Raw genomic sequence first — 12,686 nt, 5'->3', positions numbered from 1 at the left:
GTGGTTGCAGGGTTAGAGAAGGTACAACTGGGTTTGCATGTTCTTTTGCTTCACATACTAATTTCTTGCATGTATGAAATTCACCACAACCATGACATGTGTGAAGAGACCCTTAGTGTGGTGTATTAACAGTGCAATCCTAAACAGACTTACACCCCTCTAAATGCATGGACTTGGAAGGGTGTAGCTCTGCTTAGGTGTCACTCACATTATTAGATGCTAATAACATGTTGTCATTTGCCTTATTTAACTGCTTGAGATGAGGGAAATGCCAAACATTTCCCATTTTGTGATATTTCTTGAAATGAAAGAGCAGAGGCTGGTCTCTTAGGTCAGCATTTGGAACCTTAATCCAAACATGTCTGCAGCATGGAATAGCAAATATAAGAATGAATCCTACAAAGGAATGGCAAGTGTTGAGGTTGGAAACTAAAAAAAAAAATTTCTGTTGCAAAGATGTTTCATTTAGAGTCCAGATGTCATTTGCTGTGCAAGTCTTTGCCTTCCACAGAATAAATAGTATATAGAACAAGGTTGGCCAGATAGTGATGTGCAGACAGAATTTGGCCCTTAAAGCAATTTTATCTTGTATATGATCAAAGCAAAGTAAGAAGGCCTCCCACAGTCTCATTTTCATAAGGAAGAAGAAAATACTTTCATGTGTAAGAAAAACTAAGTGTGTCTATACTGTACCGCTAGATATTTATTTGGATTTTTCATGTACTATGTGAGCTATACCTGAGAAAATGTTCTCCATTCTCCATACCATTAAAAGTTTCCTTTTAGCATTTAAGAGTCCCCCAACAGGCCTCTGTTTCCCTACCTGAGATCTCAATGAAAAGATGAGAGAGACAGTGTACTGTAATGATTAGAGTGTCAGACTAGGATCTGGGAGGCCCAGGTTCGAATCTCCACGACCATGGCAGCTGGCTGGGTGACTTTGGGGCAGCCACACTCTCTTAGCCTAACCTTCACAGGGTTGTTTTGAGGATAAAATGGAGAAGAGGAGAACAGTGTAAGGCGCTTTGGGTCCCTGTTGGGGAGAAAGGTGGGGTATAAATTAAGTAAATAAATAAATGAAGTGTTCAAAGCGCCTCTGCTAAAAAAAATATCCAAGCCACTCAGAACAGTTCCTCTACAAACAATGGCCCTATAAATTGCCTTTCTACTAACTATCATTTCTGCAAGAACAATCCTCAAACATGAGACTGTCTCAGTCCAGAGTGAGCTGAGCACTAGTGTGATGCCAAAAACTGACCTTTCTTCCCTACCAAATTGAACACAACCATTCACAGAAACCAAGAGCTGGTACTTTCCACATTTTGTCCAAGACCCAGACACATCCTGGAAAATAAATGGCTAGACATGAGAAGACCATTAAAATAGATAGACTGAAAAAAAAGCTGTATTCAAATGTTTGGATGCCTTATTCATCTCTCTGCTAGGCTTGACTGTTACCAAGACCACAGTAAGTAGAGTTTTGGCCCATGAATCAGTACAGCTCAATTCCCTGCCTGGGATCATGACAAACTCCATTAGAGGTTCAGCAGCATCTGCCTCTCTGTCCAGCAGTTCTTGACTGAAAGGAGTTAGACCTTGCCACTCAGTTTCACCCACAGCAACATTTCAAGGTGAATTTTTGAGATCCCTTCCTGCTCAGATGAAACGTCAGAAATTTAAAGGAAAGCAGCAATGTCAATATTAAGACTGCCAACATTTCTTGTAGGTGTTCTGTACGTCCCTCTGTCTGTCACTTTTTTATTCTGCTCTTCGAGAGAAAGTGTGATGTAGAGGTTAGTGTATTGGATTAGGATCTGGGGGGCTGAGGTTCAAATCACCACTCTGTCATGGAAGCTTACTGGGTGACTTTGGGCCGATCACACACTCACAGCCTAACCTATCTCACGGGGTTTTTGTGATGATCAAATGGAGAAGGGAAGGATGTTGTCAGCCAAATTATGGGGGAAAGGGGCTGTAAGTGAAGTAAATAAGTAAATAAATTTCACCAAGGACCTCAGAGGGGCATAAATGATTCTGCTGTCCTCTATTTTATCCTTACATCTTTGATAGTACATACTCCCTTGGAGAGTTCCATTTGTGCTGCCAAAAACATTTTTAGTGTTGCCCCTGTACCACTCCTGTTAATTTTAAGCAGAGCTTACACAGAAGAACTTCCCAGGAGATGATGCCCATGTTTATTAGCAGGACTGGGGGGTTTGGTACTTCATCACCAAAAATGTCTTGGGCCAAGCCTGTTCAACAGCCAGTTCTTTTCCTCTTGCAGGGAGCTGTGTTTGAGAGGCAGGAGATGTGATTCGTAATGTACACTTTGGTAGAAATTGCTGTCAGATAACTCTGTCATATTGGTGGGGGTATGGGTAGAAGCCTAGGAATCTGACATGGTTTTATAGACGCCCTTTTAAATTCCCAAGTAAGGAGGAAGCCAAAAATGTATGCATGCTGATAGATACATGTTGAGTTGTTTTAAAAATGGGATGTGAGTAAGGACAGCACCAGCTTATTCCCTATTTGCATTTGGCAAACCCAGGATTGCTCATTATAGAGGAATAAGATGCAGCATTTATCACATGCATAGACATTGCAGGGGTCACCAATTCTCCATCTGCTTACTTCAGTAGCTGGCAGAGGAAAGAAAGAGAAGGTGACGGAGATGAAGAAAGGAACCTGTGGTTTCGATTCCAACAGATGACTCTGAATTTGGGATACGGATGATGCATTTTAGAAAAAGGGTACCCTGAGATTCCTTTTTTGTCTACTTGCCATAAACATACTCATATGCAGTAGTTTCCATTGTGTGTGCCAGTGATTCTCATGTGTCACATTCCAGTCCTGCTTTACCACATTGTATGGATTTCCATAGAAAGTTTTACTCTGAGGTTTCAGTTGGTGGCCTTTTTTATGTAAAAACACTTTTAAATGGCAAAGGCAAGTCAGGAGTTGACTGATTAGCTAGGGATACTCTCTGCCCAAAAGATGGTTGCATGGAGACATTGTGTGCTTTTTGGATATTCTCCTCCAGTGATGGAATGCAGTGTGTTTCCCTGCCTATCATCTCTTTTGGTTGGCCGTGCATGGATCAATCTGGTGCTTTCTTTGGACTATGCTCAGGGTGTGTGTGTGTGTATGTGTCTTACCTTAACTGTCTATGTATACCTTCTAGTAGGAATATTTTGTGGGAAAATACTTATTTCTTTGGTCATATAAGAATCCCTTTGTCTGTATTAACAAGGCAAAGCTGTGGAGTGAAACGTTGTGATAGAAGAGACTACGAGCCCATCTAAAAGTTACAACTTTCATGAGTTCACCACAAAGATTAGAGCCCAGTGGCAACTTGTGAGTAAATGGGCAGCAGGGCCCAATTTGGATCAGGACCACTGCTTGGGAAAAGGAGGAATTCCTGCCTTCTCCCCTGTGCCATGTTCAGCAGCTGGAACAGCCTTGGGGCTTCGGGGTGGAGACATTATTGGCTCTATGAAGAGCCGGTATGTGCAAGCATTAAGTGCATAGGCTGCTTCCCAATGGAGCAAATAACACCCCCTCCCCTTTACAGGTCCCACACTGTCTCAGCTGCTGAAAGCAGCACGAGGGAGAAGGCAGGTATTCTTCCTTCTTCTACACAGCAGTCCCAATCTGGATCAGGCCCTGCTGTGTTAACAGGAACTAGCAGCTACAATATAGTCCCTGTGGCGAACTTGTACAGTTTGTAACATCTAGTTAGGCTCTAAGCCACACCAGAAGCCTTGCTAATGAATGCTCAACAGTAGCTTTTTAGTGGTGGCACCCATTCATCTCAAAATTACAAAAGTGCTCAGAAGCTCAACAAGACTGATGAATGTTGTTCTAGAGCACTAGTCCAGGGCTTCTACCAGGAGTAAAGCTCCCAGATCTCTCATGTATGCAGTTGGGCAGTTACCACTGAGGGAGGGCACCATGCTGTTCTTCTGTGCCTCCAGACCAACAATATCAACTTCCTATGATTTTCCTATGTGTTTCAGGTACTGGAATTAGAGCACAAGGAAAGAGGCTGCAGTGCTACTGAGCTGGATCTATTACTTTGGTCTTAAGGGAAAGTGATGCTGTCATGCACCCCAGGAAGCAAATGATTGGTGTTATAGCGTGATGATTTTCAGATTATGCACCATTGCACACAATGCAATATAGAGAAAACAAGAAAAAAATAAAGCCTGCACACCTTGTAAATTCATGTAGATCTAGTTTAGGGATCAGTAACTGATGGCCCCAGGGCCAAATGTGGTGCACAAAGGGGCATACTAGTTCATCTTTGTTTTCTAATGCAGAGGTAAAGGGACATATATGTAAAGAGTGACATCTATAACCTTGGAACTAGCCAGCAATTCAGACATACATAAATTATATGTTGTGTGCAAACATCTGGTTCATTCTGATTACAGAATTGAGGATTTCTTTTTTTAAATTTTTTTTAAAAACTTTTTATTAACTTTAAAAACAACATACAATGCATAAACAAGAAAACAAATTACACAATGGCTGATTCCACATACTTTGGATAATGCACTTTCAATGTACTTTATCAATCGTTTGAGGTGGATTTTTTGTTCCGCACACGAAAAATCCTTTCCAAATGATCTATAAAGAGGATTGGAAGTGCATTATCCAATGTGTGCGGAATCAGCCAATGTTAATGTCAACTATAATCCAAGAAAAAACAGATAGCTTATAATATACTACCAGTTTTCAAATATAATATTAACAAAGAAATAATAAGATTCGGTTAGAGAACTGCAATATATCTAAGCAGAGAGGGAGGTTCTTTACACTTTGTATGAAACCTAACATATTGCTCAGAAACACCATGAGACAAACAATAAATGTTTTGGAGGGTGTATATCGTTGGTTAACGAATAGTCAAAGAAAGGGAGCCATTTTGTCATAAAATCAGTTTCTTTTGGAAAATGCTGAGATTTATAAATAGGATCATAAACCTTCTCCTGGATATAATAATCCCAGACTCTAGAAAACCAACTGTCGATAGATGGGATTTTTGGGGACTTCCAGTTAGCTGCCAAAAGGAATTTTCCAGCCATTAGGAGGTTATTAATTAATTCTTTCCTAATGCTTGGGATATCCACGTTGTCCCATTGATTTAGAAAAATTAGCTTAATATCAAAGGGTATTTCATAACCTGTTATTTCTTTTATATTCTTTAAGATCTCTATCCAATAGTTTTTAACTAGGGGACAGTTCTACCAGCAATGATCGAAAGAACCTATTAAACTGCATCCTTTACAACAATAAGGTGACTGAGTTTGTGAAAATAATGAAAGTCTCTTTGGTGTTAGGTAACATCTGTGGATGATTTTATAAGCTTGAATTCTGTTGTTTATGATACGAGAATCTCTTATATTAGAAGACCAAATTTTCTTCCATTGGTCTGGGGGAATTACAGATCCACAATCAGTTTGCCAGTGTAATTGGTATTTCTGAGGTTTTAATTCAAAGGTATTAAGAAGCAAATTATAAAGTTTGGATATCAAACCTTTTTGCATCCAATCTGTTTGATTTAAGAGCTGTTCAAATTCTGTCATAGGGTTACTAAGGATTTGTTTAATTCCAATTTGATACATCATGTGAGAAAGTTGAAGATAAGTAAACCATTGCATTTTTTGTTGTAATTTATGTTCTAAGTCTTGTTTACTTAAAAACCTGTATTTGTGGATATATCAATTAAACGAGTCAAATTCTGTTGTTGCCAGAAAGACATAAAAGAATTGGATTGGCCTGGAGGGAACCATGTTTGTCCTAAAAAGGATGAAAACCGGGATAATTTTGGCAAAATCTTTTTTTTGTATTGAGACCATGTGTTCAGTATATCCACTAAAAAAGGATTATTGATCAGTTTGCATAAATGTTCATTTTTAACATTCCATATTACATTCTGTATTACAAGAGGTGCGTAATTAGGATGTATCATTGTAACCCAATTCAAAGAATTTGGGGTTTGTAAAATCTGGACTACATTCAATAATCTGGTAGATACTTGGTATATGTCGAGGTATGGGTAACCCCTTTCCCATATTTCAGTCGGAGTGTGGTAAAAGCAATTCTCTGTTTTTTATAGTTCCATAAAAATTTATTTAACAAACTTTGCCAATTTTTTATCATTTTCTGCGGGATCCTGAGTGGAATTGCTCTCATAAGAAATAAAAGTTTTGGCAGGATGAATGTTTTAATTGTATGATACCTTTCAAACCAAGAGAGGTTTAATTTGTTCCATTTGCCTAAGTTTAATTTTATTTGTTCTATAACTGCATTATGATTTAGTTTAAACAGTTGCTTCAAATCTGTAGAGATATTAATGCCCAAATATTTTATGTACTTAGAAACCCAGCGATAATTGCAGGGTTTTTTTAGATGGGTAATTGAGTCTTATGAATATGGACCGGGAGCAATTGAGATTTCATTTGGTTAATTGTTAACCCTGAAATATTACTGAATTTTGTTAGCGTCTCTTGTAGGGGAATAATCGATTCAGTTGGATTTACCAAATAGAGCATCAGGTAATTGGCAAAGAGGCTTAATTTAAAATTATGAATTTTGGTGGTAATCCCTTGTATTTGGGTGTTATTCCTAATTGTCTCTGCTAAGGGTCCCATAGCCAAAATAAATAAAGTGGGGGAAAGTGGGCAGCCTTGCCTTGTACCTCTCTGAATGGCAAGTTTATTTGAAAAGAAACCATTGATTTTAATTTGAGCCAAATTCTGTGAGTAAATTGTGTCTATCAAGAATTGAGGATTTCTAGTTGCAGAATGTTGGATTGCGTGTATCGGCAGAATTCTGACAATTCTTCCAGAGTAGGAGAAGCAAATCCCTAGATTTGCGATGAGAGAAGGGAGCTAAGTCCCAGACCTGTCCAAGGGAACTGTGCTCATTATCCTTTTCTTTCAGCTGCTAGGCCATATGGTTTTGATTCTTTGTGTGGCAGATGAATGGGAGGTTATTTGAGTATCCCTTGGCTGCATGAGCTCAGATTGGCTCAGCATCATGTGTGTGTAGAGAAAAAGAAGGAGGGTGTACTAGAAAGGGAACTTGCAAAAGAAGATTGAGGTTAAAACAATTTGTGTAATAATAATTTTTTTAAAAAACTCTTACGATGTGCAACAGTCTTTATGGGAACCAGATGTTTAAACATTACAGCTGCCAGTAGAGCTGGTAAGGTGATGGGGGTACTTAGATGCCATCAATCATAGTAGCTGCTTTCCCTTATTGAACTGAGTTTTTATATAGAAGGAGGGAGAGATTGAGGGGAGGAAGGTTGAGAATTTGCATTCTTTCAAAGGTGTAGCTGAGCTGAACTGAAAAGTTTTATTCTCCACCTTTCCCATCTGGAGATTTTTGAAAAACTGAGATGCCAAAAGGAAAGAACAAATACTATCCCTATATTAGTTACTCCAATCTGGGCAGTTCACTTCTGATGATAAAGCCAATTACAGTCTTTGAGATGGTACCCCCACATGCAGAGACCATTAGTTATTCTGAATGTGTTTTCCAGCATCTGTGAGCATGCTGCTAAAGTGTAGCATTTAATATGTGGAACTTTTGCATCTGGCACAAACTGGGGAAAAGAGCTTTATTTTTATCTATTTTATTTCATTTTAAAAAGCAAGTTCCTAATCCTTATGGCTTCTGCTATCAGAGTTTAATGGCTGGGCAGTCCCTGATGCGGTCACAGAACTGCAAGACTGAGTAAGGTTGGGAGTGGCAACTTCCAAGATTTGCTTAGTTTTTACTGCCATCCCTTTGCTTGGTAGAAACAGAATAAAATTTGTAATATACGGTGCACAATGTATTCAGATTGTGAAATTTGTATACTGAGCTGTATGGAGAAAAGGCGGAAGAAAGATTTGATAAACAGACTGGAGAGAACTGAGTTCAAATCCATGGTCATCCACAGGTGACCTTGAGCTATTCACTTTCCCTCAGTCTAGCCTGCTTTGCATTGTTGTGTTATATATGCTTTTGTAGTAGGCAGCATGTATATCCTGGAAAATCCAACATCCTAGGGGGAGCTAGCAAGAAGGGACAATGCAGACTGTTCTAGCTCATGCATTTTTTATGCACAGAAGTTTCATTTTCCACTGAAAAGAATCACATCTGTTGAAGTCTTCTAAGCATATCCCAGAGATTGTGTTGGTCGGTTGCTCTGTAATAGAGACAAACATCCAGTTTTGGTAATGTTCTCATAAGTAATTCAAGAGTAGGGCACTGCTGCCTACTCCTCTTGAATCATAAAATTATAGGCTGAGAAGAGATTCAAAGGGCCTCAAAGCCTAACCTCAGTTCAACTCTGTCACCAATATCTCTGTGCATGGAAGATAATCCACACCCATGTCAGTCCACTCAAGACAGCCTACAATGTGTCAGAAGAAGAGGAAAAATGGCAATGCAGTGTGTCACACAAGAAAGCAATTAGAGCATTTGGATGACCCAGGCAGGCTTGTAGCCAGAAATTTCATGGTAAAACGGCTTAAGAGTACGATTTACTCGACAATATTAATCAAAGAACATTTAGACTTTGATAGTGAAGAAAAAAAACCCAGCAAATACTTGTCAGGCATCCCAGTGTCCTTGCAGGCTGCTTTCTGCCAGAATACTGGAAAGCCAGGATGGAGGTTCATGTCTTATTGAGCAACTGGATGGGATAACAATTGCATGCTTTTCCCTATAGAGCCTTTTAAAGAATAAAAACTGAGAAGTCAGTGATCAGGGCCGATTCCAGATGACTAACCTTAAGTCGCTTCATGCCGCCCTCTTCCGGATCGCGACGGGGAAAATGCGAAATATCGCGTTTCCTCGCGCGAGTTTTGCGCGACGACGCGCAAAACTCGCGCGAGGAAACGCGATATTTCGCATTTTCCCCGTCGCGATCCGGAAGAGGGCGGCATGAAGCGACTTAAGGTTAGTCATCTGGAATCGGCCCAGGCTTAAACTGTGCTAGTGCTAGTAGTTGCTAAGTCCCTGAAAATAGAAGATCCTCGATTAAACACACGTGACTAGGGAGAAACAATGATATGAAAAGAAAAACCAAATCAGACACGAAAGACCCATCATACTGGACTATTCTTTTTATAGAGATTACTGGTTGATTTCGAAGGGAGAATGCCACTGATATAATTTAGTTGCTTTTTAATAAAGTAGTTAATATTGTACTGCAATCAGCAGTATATCTAATAGTCATCATGGCCCCATCTGTGGATACGTAAACCTGCAGATCAGGGCTGTGTCAGACTAAGGACATATTTCTGCAAATGTGCCGCCCACCAAGGTTTGCAGAAAAATTAGAAAACTGGAAAATAATGAAGGGAGTGTTAAATTCCCCCCAAACAGGGGAGCATTGTCTGTTTGTGCACAGACAACACACCTCTATGGAGCTACTGCCTGATGGCAGTGGTGCTACAGGTAAGGGGGGATGGGCCAGTGGCCAGAGTAGTGGGGAGGGGAGGAGGAGATGTTGCTGCTCCCCTTCTCTTGCATGAGCCTGGCAGGCGGGAGAGGAACTGCTGCTGCCCCCACTCCTTGAGGTAGGTGAAGGAGAGGAGCCACCTCAGCATCCAGGTGATGGTGATTCAGCTGCTCACAGTGGCTGGTGAGTTGCTGGTCTGCGGACCAAGGAGGGGAGGATGGGCGGTGGACAGAGTGGGGGGGGGGAATGAGGCGGCAGATGAGCAGCGACGGGGCAGGTGGGTGGACAGAGTGGTGGGATGGATAGGCAGAGCGGTGATGAGGGGGGTGGCTGGGAGGTCAAACTGAGGAAAGGGGGCAGTGGGAGGGCATGGGGGAGGTGTGAATCAATGTTGAAAGTATGAGGGAATAAGTAAGTTGGGAGCATAAGTAGGTTGTGAAACAGAGTTTCCTCAACCCATTCTTCCTGCTGCCACTTCTTCAGGCAGTGAGAAAAAAAATCACAGGTATCACAGTGGGCATGATATCACCAGAAAGTGATGTCACACTGCATGTATTTTAATTTTTAACGAACATTTTGTGAGTTTTAACTGGTATTGAGATTATCTGTATTGTTGTTTTCTCTTGGTGTTGTTTGCTAAGGCTATGCACTAATGCAATAAAGATGATAATGACGTTAACGATGATCCTAGCGCACCTTATGCCCTCGCCCTTTCATCTTTCACTGGGTGTCAGCCTTCTTCTGGCAACCCTACTGTGGAAGGAAAAGTTGGAAGAAGAAGGTGGTAGCGGGAGGAAAGGGCAGAGGAAAGTGGCTGGTCATGGATCCCAGAAGCCGGAAGCCAGAGTGGGGACCGGTGGGTTATGGGGAGGACTTTCTTCAGTCAATCTCTGCTTTTTGTTGGACCTCAACTGTCCAAGTAAATATAAACAGTTTTCATTCTGAGGATTTTGAAATTGAAAGACACACCTAGTAAGGACATCCTTTGTCACCTCTATTACTCATTTCATCATTGGAATCATTAGCAGAAGCTGTGAGGGTCAATGATTAGATAAAAAGCACAATAGCAAATAAACTGCACCGCAAAGTTGGACTATTTGCCAATGACATGGTACTGTATCTATCACAATGTAATTCCTCTTTACCAGTTGTTACGGAGGTCTTGGGGTAATATAACCTAATACCAGGCTTCTAGATAAATCATAATAAATCAGAGATTATACCCATCAACCTTTCTCAAGATACCAAGAAATTTATCCAAACAAATTTAAAATTTGTTTGGTTTGGGAGATCATGCAGACATTTGGGCGCGAGGATAATGCCTAACTTACCAAATTTAATCCAAACTTACTGTTAGCTACTAGTCTTGAAGACTAGTCCAAGGATATAATGTTTATCAACTCATCCTTATCCCGTACTTGTTATTAATACACTAGAAGAACTAGAGAAAGTTGGTGAGGCAGGACTTCCTTTTCAGAATGCTGATTCTCCCTCAGAACAGCTTGCGTCCTTTATAGTGTGCTGATTCTATGTTCACTATCATTTTCTATCGCTTATAACAAGTGTTAGGATAACTGACCTGTTATTTTCTGAATTTTTAACAAATGATATTACATTTGCAAATTTAAGAACTTTTTGTGGAGAGGCCTGTTTGTTTGTTTGTTTGTTTGTTTGTTTGTTTGTTTGTTTGTTTGTTTGTTTGTTTGTTTGTTTGTTTGTTTGTTTGTTTGTTTGTTTGTTTATAGTCCGCCTTTCTCACTGAGACTCAAGGCAGATTACACAGTATGAGATTAGTACAATCAGTATCAAGGACATTTCAATACAGTATCAAGGACATTTCCATAAACAATGCCAGAGGGCAAATAGATACAAGTTTAAAAGACATAGTATTAGCAAGAATCCAATACAGAGTAGAAAAAATACTGAAGCAGAACATAATCAGTTCTAGGACTAACATTAGACAACATGGAGCACTGGTGGTACATAGGAGTACATATTTAAAGCAGCAGATGATATGTAAGGCAATATAGTGATGAAGTCTTTGGTCTCTAACTCATTAGTGAAGCATCTTAGTATCAAAGCATTGAAGCATTTTAATACCAGGCTTTGTTGTGAGAAAAGGAATGAAATGAAATAATTTAAGATTAAAGCCATGCCTTATAGGCATTAATATTACACTTTTTTATCAGCTGGGGATTCCTCAGCTGGAAACAGTAATAAGAATTGAGAGCTTGCTTGATCACAAGACAACCAAGCCACAATTGTGATGCAGCTGCAAAAAAGGCAAATGAATGACTGTGTGTTGGGACCTCATTCTGAAATGCTTTTGTCATAGGGGTTCTAAGAGAAGAAATGGAGAGACACTGCATGCAGTTTCAGTCAAATAATAGAAACAGGTTATGAATTCACAAGGATCCTGAGGGACAGCTTAGAAAGTTAAATTCAGATCAGGTCATAATAACTACATTCCCGTGTCAATCCTGTGTAATGTAATGAGAGCTAGTTTGGTGTAGTGTTTAAGAGCAGCAGGACTCTAAATCTGAAGAACCAGGTTTGATTCCCCACTCCTCCACTTGAAGCCAGCTGGGTGACCTTGGGTCAGTCATAGCTCTTCCAAAGTTCCCTCAGCCCCACCCACCTCACAGGGTGATTGTCATAAGGCTAATAATACCACACTTTGTAAGCCGCTCTGAGTGGTCATTGTCCTAAAGGGCAGTATATAAATCGAATGTTGTTGTTAATGTTTCTCCTGCTCATTAATTCTGCTTCTATTTGTTCAGTACTTCTCTTTGTCACTTTCAGGGATAAAAGTGATTAGACAGTGGCACGATTAGTTCTTTTCAATAAATCTAACCTTAGTGCTTGGGATATCTTTGCCCTTTGCCTTCTTCCTAGTAGTTGCTACAGCTAGGTGTGGGTGTATCACACTTCACAGACAGAAATCCCATCCACATAATTGATCCATGGGATCCTAGCCCATATCTTCTAGACAGTAGACTTTCTGCACTCTCCATGGCTGTTTTCACGTGTCTTACCGGCTCCGGTACGTTGTGCAAAGCTCCCACGAGGACAGCGTCTTCCTGGCGCAATTTCCCAGTTCTTGCGCGAAATCATGCCTGGAAGATGCTGTCCTTGCGGGAGCTTTGCGCGATGTACTGGAGCCAGTAGATGTGTGAAAACGGCCCATGGAATTATGATTTCTTTTCCCAGCGCAAAGGTCAGT

The 12,686-nt window shown here is 40.4% G+C and overlaps 1 protein-coding gene across 4 annotated transcripts in view; it reads left to right on the top strand.

Annotated features, from left to right (window-relative positions):
- The window catches only part of BMP1 (bone morphogenetic protein 1), a 160,522-nt gene that overhangs the window by 67,431 nt on the left and 80,405 nt on the right, over nt 1-12,686 (top strand). The gene's annotated exons all lie outside the window — the stretch shown is intronic.

The sequence above is a fragment of the Eublepharis macularius genome, chromosome 14 (assembly GCF_028583425.1).
Source record: "Eublepharis macularius isolate TG4126 chromosome 14, MPM_Emac_v1.0, whole genome shotgun sequence".
Lineage (NCBI taxonomy): Eukaryota > Metazoa > Chordata > Lepidosauria > Squamata > Eublepharidae > Eublepharis > Eublepharis macularius.
This window is presented reverse-complemented; position numbering and strand designations above follow the sequence as displayed.